The 12,841-nt window shown below is 42.7% G+C and overlaps 1 protein-coding gene across 3 annotated transcripts in view; it reads right to left on the bottom strand.

Annotated features, from left to right (window-relative positions):
- The window catches only part of MDGA2 (MAM domain containing glycosylphosphatidylinositol anchor 2), a 414,191-nt gene that overhangs the window by 192,406 nt on the left and 208,944 nt on the right, over positions 1-12,841 (bottom strand). The gene's annotated exons all lie outside the window — the stretch shown is intronic.

Genomic DNA, 12,841 nt, shown 5'->3' on the forward strand with positions numbered 1-12,841 from the left:
GTTTCTATGCTCACATGCCCATGGTAGTCACTTCCGGTGGTCTAGAGAGATCAGAGCGCCCACTGCCATAATATGCTCCATTAGATCCATGTAGATCCATGGGATTACACCAGATGACTAGCCTTCACTCCCCATGGCTCCTGGGGTGCCAATAAACCTGGTTGACTGGTTGTTCTTCCCCGGACTATGCTAGATAAATATTAACTACTACATAGCAGGAACACCTACCAAGACCAGCTTTTCTGGAGATTTTGGCCCTTGTTAAAATGATTTAACTGTATTGAGAACAGATATTAGCTCTTCATGTAACCCCCTCAAGACTTTTATAAGAAACTAATTGATTGCTTTTACAGCTCAATGCAAAACTATTGCCCTTTACTGAGCTGTAAAATCGGCACTCTAGTAGTACAGTCTGCCTGAAGCAAACTCTCAAAGTGGAGCTAACATGGCAGATATAGAGGCCTTTAGAAGGCCTCTGCTGCCATATAAACTTACCAGTGCCCTATGGTTGTGTGCCATTTAAAGGTATGAGTGGACAACATCTTAAATGCCATGATCCCTATTGACCATGGCCTTCAGGGGGTTTTATGACCTGATCACTGATATCAGTCATTAATGGTATCAACTGCAGATAACAGCCAGCACCCACTATTCCCCGTGTTTTAATGTTAATTTACAGAAAAAGGGGCTCATTTTGAGGACATCATGTCTGATGAGGCAGTGTGAAAGATGCAATTGCTACTGGATCTTAAAGCTATGGGGCTACATAGGGGCATGTAAACATGAGCAAACACCTTGCTTGTGTGCAATGCTGCAAAGTGGTTCTGTTAGAGACACGGTCAGTGTGGCATGGTTCATGGTCATACGGTAAAAGCCTTAAACATCTTGTATTTTTCTCACATAGTCAGCTCTGCTTCATCTGTATAACATCGGTAGAACACGGATACACCCTTCAGAATCTTTAGCTTTTACACCTTACATAAATGTTTGCCCTTTTAAATAAAATATTTGGCCATCCGGCGGTGCATCTTTCCGGAATGTATGTACACTATTCTTTCCAACTCGCTTCTATCCTGTCTAGGAGTTATTATGAGGAAGATATTGTTGTTGTCAGCCGTAACCTTTGCTGGAACTCGCAGCCTGTTTACTAGATTTGTGGATACAAAGCTGAGAATATGTGCAGGAAATCATTAATAAAATAGTCTCCTTTAAGGGAGCGTCCATCTTTTATCACCATGGGTGGTAGAGTCTGATCTACTTCTTGATATATCATGGTTGGGGCATCATTTTTCTGAGACAGAACATCAAAGTCCTTGCATATTCATATACTGTAATTAAAGGGGTATTCACATCTGAAGGTTTTATTTTCCATCTATTAGATGCCATGAACAAAAACAAAATTGATGGTGCACACTGTGAACATCGTCAAGTTGAGCAGCATCATAGAGATGCAATGGAAAGCTTGCCATGTGCGGTATGCACCATTCCTAGGGCAATTTAATCCCTGTTCTTGGGAATGGTGGGGGTCTCAAAATTGACATCCCAATTAGGCAAGGTAACTATGGGGGGCATCTCACAGCACCAAAACATATATAATGATCCATTACTTACATAGGGCACCTAAGTGTCCCTTACAACTACTATGTTCCGTTCAGTCTATTGTCTCCTTCTGTGGAAGAGCCGCCTTAGGGACCCCTCAGTCACCATGACCTGAGTACTACTGATACTATTGCATGCCCTTTTGCTAGACGTCACTCTGTTGTTACCCCTTAGAATTGACTACAACCACTAACGTAGGGTTAAGGATGATGATTGACCCCTGATCTTGTGATCGGTGAAAGTCCAACCTCTGGGACCTTTGACCTCATCTACTTACCCCATCCCATAGACAAAGGTAAACTTTTATTCTTGGGAAAAATGGAAGCCCTATGTGTATTTATTATTATTAGACGTGGTATCGGCAAGGATGGTCCGAACCTCGGCATCAGATTCCCACTATCTGGCCGCTCCGTGCAGCGGGTGGATACAGCAGGAGGACCGCCTGGAAAACTGGGATACAGTCTATGGCTATGGCTGTATCCCAGTTTTCCAGGCAGTCCTCCCGCTGTATCCACCCTCTCCAAGGAGCGGGCAGACAGCGGGAATCACTGCCAAGAGTTCGGGTTCGTACGAACCCGAACCTCGGCAGGTTTGGGCTGCCCCTATTCGGCAGTAATACTACTATTTTGGACTTTATTTGTGTGTAGATTCCAAAAGATACACGGGATCCGCGTGGTCAGATGAACCAGTGAACGGTTCTGTATTGAGATGACCCATAAAATCACAAACATTCTAGACTTGGGTCATCTCAATAAAGAATAATTCACTGGTTCATCTGATCACGCTGATCCTGTGTATCTTTAAGAATCTATTATTGGCATCTATTGGATCGTGTGGGGCCGGGAACAGACATGTGGTGAGTTGGCTATCTACTTCCATGTTTATTGGTTCTGTGTCTTTAATTATTTTTTATATATATATATTTTTTTTCTGAGCAAAAGTCAAATAAAACCTAATTTTCCGACCAGGACAGTATGTACAGAAAAAAAATATTCTTCACTTTACTGACTGGGAAGATGCCAGAAGGAGACTAGAATTTATAGCCCTTGGAAGAGAAACCCATCTGTGGCAGAGAGGTGTTTAATCAAACCTGGTGGCAAGCAGAGAAAGAAGCTTTTGAACTCCGGCCAGACGTACATTCAGGTTCATATGGCATGCTAACATTCTACTCATATTTGATCTTCTATACAGAATAAAATATATACAGAACTTTTGACTAATATTCTGGCTATGATATAGTAGAGTTTACTGTGTTGGCGTTGTTTTTCAATGTGAAATAAATCAGCAGTATATGTGAATACATAACGCTTTCATCTATATCTTATTTGAGAATAGAGACATCCGTACCACTCAGTAGTGTGTATATCTCTTAACCCTGTCTGCGGGATCTCAGTAACATTTACAAACCTGCTCACCCACCAAAAAACCTTCTAGTGTGAGGCTATGTTCACATAACGTATGTGTTGTATAAATTACGACCGTTGCAACAATGGCCGTCATTTATACAGCACACACATTGCATGTGAAAGCATAGAATCCCGGCCGGAGTGTATACACATAGTATACACTCCGTCTTGGATACCTAGCGGCGCCGCGAGAAACTGACATATCAGTTTTCTGAGGCTGCTATTCAGTAAACAGCGGTTGCAGAAAACCCTGTGAGTTCACGCAATGGAGCGTGCGGCCAGAGCAACCCGCAATTCAGATGCGGGTGTGCACGGATGCGCCCGCATTTGAATACAGCGGCAGTAAAGATCATCCGGCCAGTATTGCAGTACCGGCTGAGATGATCTTTTCTGACACCGGCTGTTCCGTGACCCGGCCAGGTCAAGGAACTGCCGGTTTCTTACGCCATGTGAACATGGCCTGAAACTGTAATAGTTAGTTTCACTCTGAGACTGCTTGCTGTGAGAGGGGAAGCAGGTAGCTCTTACATCACACCGTAAAGTCATCCAAGCCGACTTTTTTTTTCTTTTCGTCGACATAGCCAAGTCAGGAGGCTCATTTTTTGCTGGACTTATTGGTTAATTTTTACTAACTAAACAAATTTGTTTTTGCCTTTTTCATGTTTCAAATTTACACTGATCGCTGTTTCATAAAAAAAAAAAAAAAAAAATTATATTTATTATATTTAACATTAACAATAACATTATATTATTATATTTAACATTAAAAATACCATAAGCTTTATTCTCTGGACTAGAATGATTACATTTTATCGCTTCAGCACATTAGAAAAATAAGAAAAACTCATAACTTTTGTATTGTTCCCCTAAGAGCATTATGTGGGGGGCTCAATTTTATACAAAAGTTGTATTGACACCATTTAGGAATACATTTTATGATCCTTTTCTGTTCAGTTTTCTTTCTGCTTTCTTGGTATACGAATGAAAAAAATATAAAAACCTGTTTTATTTTTTATCTTTTATGAGTACCTATCTATTGGTTTTATACTATATTTATTTTGTAGTTGCTCCCTCTTATCTTAACCAGATATATAAAATAATAAAAACTGTTCTTGGAAGAAATCCTATTACTCCCCCTTCTTTTTCCTATGCCTTCCTCCTCATTGTAGGGTGCGTTTTACCCATGGAAAAATCTTCTTATGAAATTCTATTTAAAAAACTTTCTAAAAGGAAAAGATTGGATTAAATTTAGGAACTGTGGAAATTCCAGCATTAGAAAAAATTATTCTAAAAGAGTGGGGATACTTTAGAAAAAAAAAACATACTCACCTTCCCTGATCCCTGAAGCGGTCATTAAATTTGCTACAGGCCCTGCTAATCCTCACTTTTTTCTCTGATGTTTTGCCATCACAGGAACTGCCCACTCTGCCAGCCACAGCTTGAGGCTTGTCACCGCTATAGTCAGTGTTCTTCCTGTTGGCAAAATATCTCAGAATGGCAACTCCAGGGATCGGGGTAGGTGAGTATGTTTTTTTTTTTTAGTTATTTTGAAAGCACCCCTATTCCTTTAGAGTAATATTTTCTGATGCTGCAATTTTCACAGTTAGTAAATTGGATCCACTCAATTCAATTTGTAATCTTTGGGGAACAGCTCAATTTCCAAGACTTTCATAAGAAGATCTTTTCAGTTGGTAAGAAGAGGAAGGAAGGGATGGAGAAAAGAGGGCGAGTAATAGGATTTCTGCCAAGAAGGCTTTAATTATTTTATATATCTGGTTGGTTAGCAATATAATGACTCTCTAAGAGGAAGGAACGAGACTGTGAAAGTCACTGGAAAATTGGCCTATGGTGGGACATTAGTCCAGGTCTGATTAGAGGTCACTGAAGACTATGATTGATCACAGTGCAGATTACGCTCTACATTTCTGACATGTGGTGCTGAACTGGTTAACTTGATTTTAATCTTACTATCAGCCTGATATGTTTTATTGTCCATTTTGCTCACCATGTCCTACGCACCCAGCAGAATTTACCTTTTAGATTCAGTTGTAAGAACGTTGACTCCTTCATCGATCTCCTGTCTTCGCGGTGTAAAGGTCACTTTTCACTTCTGATTGTCCTGGACCTTTCTCTTAAATACATCCATGTCCATCATAGATTTTTTATCCCCCCAAGAATTAGTTTACACCAAGTGAAAAGACTCTTTTTGGTCATGTCATTTAGACTCCGAAGATGGGAAAAGAGGAATTAATAGAAATCTTTCCACTTATCAAGTATTTTAATCAAAGCTAGAACAAATACATATATGATAAAACAAGGACTTAGTCTAAGGGTTTGATTTTCGTAATGACAGGCAATCATTGGCTGCATCAGTAGCATTTGACCTTATTGGCATCACAGTTGCAGTCAGTAATTGGTTTCCACAGTCACATGTCAGGTCATGGATCAATATTAGATTTTAACAATTAAAAAAAAAATCTTGTGGAAGGGTCACTTGTGATATTGGTCTACCTCAAGGTACAAAGACTTCCTTAGTAATGCCGACATAAAAGTAATAATCAACCCTTGTTTGATGATACAGTAATGTGGGTTTTGTAAACCATATCCTAATGCCAATGCCGTTATATGAATAAGCTTCCCATAGACTTTAGTCAAAAAGTTGGCAGAACCCATTACCTGGTTTGGGCTGGAGTGGCAAACTATCTAAACTAACTCTAAAAATGATAGTGATGGCGGGAAGAGAAGAGTTGAATATAATGGACTTCAATTCTTCAGCTTACCACCACTAGCGGTGACGTAAGCCACACCAGGGAGCGGAGTCTAAGGAAGGCAGGATAGGTTTGCTGCAGCAGGCGCCCCCCAGGTCGATACCTCTGGTTTGGCTTGCTAACAGCGGTGGGCGAGGTGCAGCTGGAGACACGTGTGCAAGGAGGAACACAGAAGGACTCACGGCTGGAACCGCAGGCAACAGGAACACATCGGAGCTCGGGGCTGGTATCACAAACCACAGGGATTGGGATTGGGACCACTCTTAGGGAGGCATTTATTAAGTCCGGCGTTTTTTACGCCGGACTTAAAAATGCCCCCGCAGCTCCGGCGGTACGGAGATTTATGTAGAGGCGGACTGCCTGTACATAAATCCTGTGCGCGCCGGTGCGCACCGCCGAAAACCTACGCCAGCTGAGTACTGGAGTAGGTTTTCGGCGTAGAATTGGGCGGAACGGATGATAAATCGCGCGGACTCTGAGTCCGCGCCCTCCGTTCCGCCCACTTCCCGCCTACTTTCCGCCCCCTTTCCGCCCCCTGGCGTACTCGGCGGAAAGTGCCGATTTGCGATTATTTTATTCGCAAATCGGCCATTTGCGTATAAAATAATACGCAAATCGGCACTTTCCGCCAAAAATCATCCGTCCGCCGGATGATACATGTGGCCCTTAGTGTTTTAAAGGGGCTGTATGACTTCTCAGTAGCCCCCTATGATACTAAGTAGTCTGATAAACTGACAAGGAGTCTTTTATCGTGTACTCCGGACGTTAGGCAACACGCGTGGTCTTCTTAAGTTCCATTGTGATGGAAAACTGAATAACTTTACATGTCAATGTCGTTTCTTTCTCGGCAGCGCTCTTAGATGCGGCTTATAGAAGTTGGTATGCAGGGGGGAATAGAAACTTTTAAGAAAAAACCAGCTGAAATAAATCAATACTTTCTAGCAATGGAGGAGCGGAGATAAGACGGCACAAGAACACTTTTTTTTTTTTTTTTTGTAGAACAAAAATACAAGAAACCATTAAAATAAAGTCTTTATGAAGCTTGACTAGGCTGGATGTAATACGAGCAGGCAGAGGTGGGCCAACGTGCGTCTGGTAGATTGCTGTTAGGGGAACCTAAAGAACTCTGGGCTGGGCGGCTCTCTGGCCTTACAGTGTTGTCTCTGGCACCTTCCCATTCCTCTAGGACTCCACTCCAAATAAGAGCTGTCAGTCGGGTCAAGCTCTTTGCTATTGTCAGGAAGCTGATTTCCTCATCACTATCAAAGATGATTGCTCCGGGGGAAAAGAGCAGTGAACCAAATAACTTAATTGGCGAAAAGTCAAAAAGCGTATTGTGGAGCATGAATGAGCCGCAGTTGGTGCAGAGGGGCTGTAGTAAAAATGAAGTAGTGCTGAGTTCTAGAGTAGAGAATTAGGATGAATGTGACGGAGGGGCGGTAGGTACTATAAAAGCTCCGGGGTCGGGCAGAACTCCAGTGTTATGTTGAAATGGTCCCGGGGGGATAACCAATAGGAGAATGGAAAACAATGGAAGAAATAACATGTATTACGTTCCCATCTATTTCACTTGAGACTACGCTGGTGACATCACCTGTATACTGGCATCATCATTCTACAGGGGATTTTTTTTAACTGTACAAATTTATCCTTGGTAGCTTAAAGGGTATTTTCACCTCAACTATTGTAGCTAAACTTGTAGGGTGTGTCAAGTTAACAATTACATTCATTTAGCAAATTTACCGACTCCTAATATGCTGCCTTTTTCCTTCCTTTGTTGACAATTGGTTGTCTAGGTTACAGACCACCACTCTTCTCTAAAAACAGTGGTGTGGCTGGTGTGTAAATAGATGTAATGTAGATATATAGAGATATTTACAAAGCCTGAATCCTGGGCATACGCCAGGCAGAAGGCAAAGATTTGTCCCTTTCGCCCTGACGTATGCCAGCTGTATCGCTCGCCAATGGGCGGGGAGGAGGTGTGGCCGGTGTGCTCACAGGCGTAAATCCTGATACAAATCTACACCCGCTGGAATGAAGTGTAGATTTTTTGTGCAGAGACTCTTAGTAAATTCGGCCAGGGAAAAGGGGGTGGGGCTTTTAGCCAAAATGTGGTCAACCATATTTTTGTGTATGCAAAAATAACAAAAAAACAAACAAAAAACAACAATAATACGTGGTGGATACCTTGTCATGCATACAAAGGTTGCCATAGCTATCAGGACAAAATAAGGTATCTTCCAGAAAGCACCACATGGAGGTACTGGGGTGTCCTACAACTTTTTAATACAGTACTGTAAGGACTTTGTAAGCTGCCATATTGGCTCCATGCATGCAGCTTGTGAGACTCAAGGTTGATAAATTTCACAAAAAGTTTTACCCTTGTTTTACCCACTTTTGCCCAGGGAACAATAATCTTGCCCCATTGGCTACAATAGATGACTAGAAAATAAGAGATTTACCATGGATAAACTGGGATAAAAAAAACATGTGCACCTCAACTATCCTAACTACAGGGGGAGGGCTAGAGTCAGAGGAATGTGTGCTCAAACTGACATAAAATAGATAACTGCCAGTGACTAGGTAATATTACACATTATTACGGTAGTCTATGATTCCACCAGAGTGAAACCAAATCTCCACAAAAAAGAATACATACACAATTACATGGCATGGGTCGATGGCTGCAACTTTTTGTACCGAACTACTAGAAGCAAGAAACAAGGTCACCCTAAAGCTTATTATATACAGCTGATGTATAGGATCCAATGGCTGCAGCCTACGAAGAAGGGGAGTGATAAACTGGTAGCCGTCTGTGAGTCACGATAAAGTGTGAACTCTGCTCGTAGAGTTATTAGTGCGGCACATAGGAATATTCCTTTGTATTCTGCATACTACTGATAAACATTTTCAGATTCAGCAAATATTTTCGCAGATCTCCTGAAAAGTGTAATTGCTTTTTTTTTTTTTGTTTTACTGTCTGGTGATACAGGAAAGGGCTGTATGGGCAGAACTGCCGAGAAACATAGCAAGGTTAGATAAGAAGTAGCAATAAACATGATTAATAATGGCAAAGGAAATTTTTGTTGTGTAATTTTCGAGGACCCTTGTGGTATACAAAGCTTATTTATTTCTATGTGATGAATCTCTAACTAGAACACTGGTGAGGACATGTCAAAAGTTTTTATGCATATAGACCCTATGATTAGTGCTGAGCGTACTTGAGGAAACTGTCCAGGTTTGGTAACTTCTACAAACAGTAGAAAGTAGATGTTAGGGAGTTTCCAAGAGCAGGAAATCAAGGGGCAAGCAATCGGGTTCAGAGAAGTTGCCAAACCCAAACAGTTTTCTTAAAGGGGAACTATCAGCAGGTTAGATTTGTCTCCCTATTGGGCATGGGGGCGCTGAGGATCAAGGTGTGTCTCTTACCTTTATCCTGTGAGTTTTAAATGTAGTCCTGTGTCCGGTAAGGCCATTTGGAGCACTTCCCCACCCTTAGAGAACCAAGCCAGCCAGCCCTAGGCTGGCCTGCTTCACTGATAATTATAAGAAGGGGCAGGGCAGTCGGAGGTGCATCGCCACTCTGGGGGTGAAGAAGTGCTCCAAACGACCTTACTGGACACAGGACCACATTAAATTTGCACAGGAACGGTGCCGAGGATGAAGATAAGAGACATACCTACCTTTATGGACTTGTGCGCAATAGGGAGCTATCAGCAGGTTAAATTATCTCTGGCTTGCTAGTGGCGGTGGAAAAGGTGCAGCTGGAGACAGGTAGGCAGGCAGGCTGGAACACAGCAGGTCACAGCAGTCACAGGCAGGAACCACAGATAACTGGATGCAGGAACAGCAGGAACCAGGAACAACTGGGACTATGGCAGAAACTATGGGCAGGAATCACTTATGGGAAGCATGCAGAGGCTCCAACACTAGGGTAAGGGCAGGGTGGGAGTTATAGAGAGGTGTTAGGAGCAAATGATAAATTAGGGACATACTCTCCCTTTAAATCTGTGGCCACAAACACATGCTCCCCCTAGGAGGCGGGGACATGATCGTCGGCCAGGAAGACAGGACATTGGATCATGGAGGGTGAGGCCCTCCTGGGGGCTGAAGAGGAGGCGACACCAGGCCAGGGCACATGGGCCCCTGGGATCCACCTGTAGGGAGGGTCAGGAAGAGCGGGTACAGCGGCCCGGAGCACAGGACGCCACCACAGCCCTAACACATAGTATGCGACCCTTATATTGCTATAAAGATTTTAGAGCAGTCTGATACTTCCTACCTTATTAGTTTTGCTGTGTAGACTGAGACAGGACAAGCAGAGTCATCTCATTCTCATTACTTGGGGTGAGATAATGAGAGGTCTAATTTTTTCTTTTCTTTTTTTTTACAAGGTCCTTGCTCTCATTACCCAAGTGCTACTAAAAAAGTGTAGTGTGCCACACAAAAAAGTGCACAAGGATGTGGTCTATCTGAAAAGAGATGGGCCCCCAACACACCATTTTTCTCTTCCCTTCCGGGCCAAAAGGCACCTGCAAAGGTCCAGGACAGATACCTACTCTCAGCCGAAGGTGAGAGCAAACCAGAAAACTTCTACGGCTCGTACCCAGGCGGCAACCCAGGCACTTACTGTTTGCCATTTCCAATCAAAAAAGGTGGCATCTCCCGAAGGAGAATCGGGGTTGCAGGGAGGCAAGGAAAACAGATGGCCACACATGCTCCCTTTAGAACTGAGAGGTGTAATGTACTACTCGAGACATAGATAAGGCAAGAGAGATATAATAAACACACAAATAAGACCCTAAACGCAGCTCCAAGTGCACTCTCTGTACTCTCAGGGAGAAAAGGGGTCTGTAAGCCATCAATTCCTAAAGACTGTAATAATCTATGCAATTTTTATGTCAATTACCTCCCATTCATCGCAGCTGCCATAAAGCACACAACCCCTTTTTAATGACACTAAAATCAATGACATGAGCCATTCCCCTAAGTAAGTGAACCCCAATGCATGCGGTGATAGCCTTCACCCTCAATGCTTCATCCCGCTATAAATCACACTTCTCTAAATAAATCCTTCTATTAAGTTTTGTAGACAAAGTGGTTTAAGTGCATTATAATTCTTGATTCCCTTTGATCTATTACATTAGCAAGGAAAATGAAGGGAACCACGTCGCTCTCCACTCTGAACTACAGCCCGGTGATTGCTCATTAGTCTTCCAAGATTACTTCTCCAACGAGTTTTACAAAGACTCTCAGCAAATAGAAGGTTCTGTCATACCGGGACTTGTCAGCCCGTTTCATGTTAGACGTCGGTGGTGCCACATTGTCACATAGCCTTAAATAAAGTATGTTATCTCCAAATAAGCAGATTCATTTACAGCCATGGAACCGCCAGCATTTCCTGTCATTTGCAAACTGTGCGAGTGGCTGGCTGCTTAAAATTCACGGCACGTAGAGCCCGAGAGAAAGGCAAAAAGCCAGGAACGGGACAAAGTTGGCAAAAGCTGAAGATATTTGTTTTCTAGTCTACATGACGCATTCTAGAACTGAGGGCATCGTTACAACAAGGCAATAATATACTCAGCCCCATCTTGACACAATCTTCAAGTACGAAGCAGACAAACAGGCTGGGAGGGGGAAAAAGGGGATACACAGCATATCTAGAGGTAAAGAGCTGAAGTTTTTGAGGAGAGAACACTTAAAGTGTCACAGTTGTTTAATTTTTATTAGTTTTTTGCAGATATCAAAAGTACAGGTGATTTTAAGAAACTTTGTAATTGGGTTTATTAGCCGAAAAATGCATTTTTATCATGAAAAAGTAGTTTGAAGCTCCCCCCCCCCCGTCTTCGTTGTTTTCTAAGGAGAAGAGAGATGAGGCACCAAAACAGGACAACAAATAGTTAATTTACAGCTACATCACTGGGCTATCTCCTCTGAAGTTAACACTTACCTCTCTGGCCCCTGAATACTGGCTTTCACACAGTTCCCACTGTGTAATCCTTTGTTCTCTGCTCTCTGCTGCTAACTATTCTCCCTCCTCCCTCCTCCCCCCTCCCCTCTCCATAGGTTACACAGTGCTCGACTGATGTAAAAGAGTCAAGATTTCGTTATGATGAGCAGTGTAATGAGCAGCATCTTTAGTCCTTGAAGGGTTATCCTTGAAAAAGTTTTTTTTTTTTTTAACATAAAGAAGCTATAGTCCCCCCCCCCAACCCCCATTTATGATTACTTCTTGAATCCCTTTGATATATTATCTCCGCAGGAACTGCTCGCTCAGTAAATCACTGTCCCGCTTGAGTTAGTCATTGGCTGAGTGGTAGTTCCTGTTGTGATTACACATCTATAGGAACCAGGAAGTTGTGGAGTAAGGATTGGAATACATTAGACTAGAAGATGTGGGGGATTGGTGTAGGTAAGTATAGTGTCTTTTTCATGTTTAATAACCCCCCCTCCCCGGTACTTAACTGATTGGTGGGTGATTGACCATTGGGACACCCATGATCAAAGGTCCCTTGTCCCCCAAGTGAATGGAGCAGCTATGCACATGCTCAACCATCAATCTTTTCACTTGCGGTAGGATTTCCAAAGTTAGCTGAGTACAATACGTGGCTATCCTCAGAAGTTGCATGGATAATGAACTAAGCACAAACCCAGCATGCACACAACTGTTCCACTCACTAAGTAGGCAAGGAACCACAGTTTTTGTAATCAATGGACGTCCAACCTTGTCGACCCCCTACCATTTAGGCCCCATTTTCTGAATAGATAAAAACTTTTAGTCTTTGGGTAACCCCTTTAAGTCCGAGATAGTTCATTTGATAATTGGAACTCCTATAAAGGCTAGCTACCAGAATATTGTTGTTAAAGGGGTTGTCCAGGTAGAAGCCCAGCAATCAGTCTAATCGGTGGTGTGTCCTGCACCGCCTACTGTGTATCGATGTGGAAGGTTACTGCAGTTCAACTTTCATTCAGTTCAATAGCAAAGCTGCACTAACCTGCTACACACCACTACACAGTAGAATGAAAAGGACCTCCGGCACCATTTCCGGTGTACAGGTATCGGTTCCG

The sequence above is a fragment of the Dendropsophus ebraccatus genome, chromosome 13 (genome assembly GCF_027789765.1).
Source record: "Dendropsophus ebraccatus isolate aDenEbr1 chromosome 13, aDenEbr1.pat, whole genome shotgun sequence".
Lineage (NCBI taxonomy): Eukaryota > Metazoa > Chordata > Amphibia > Anura > Hylidae > Dendropsophus > Dendropsophus ebraccatus.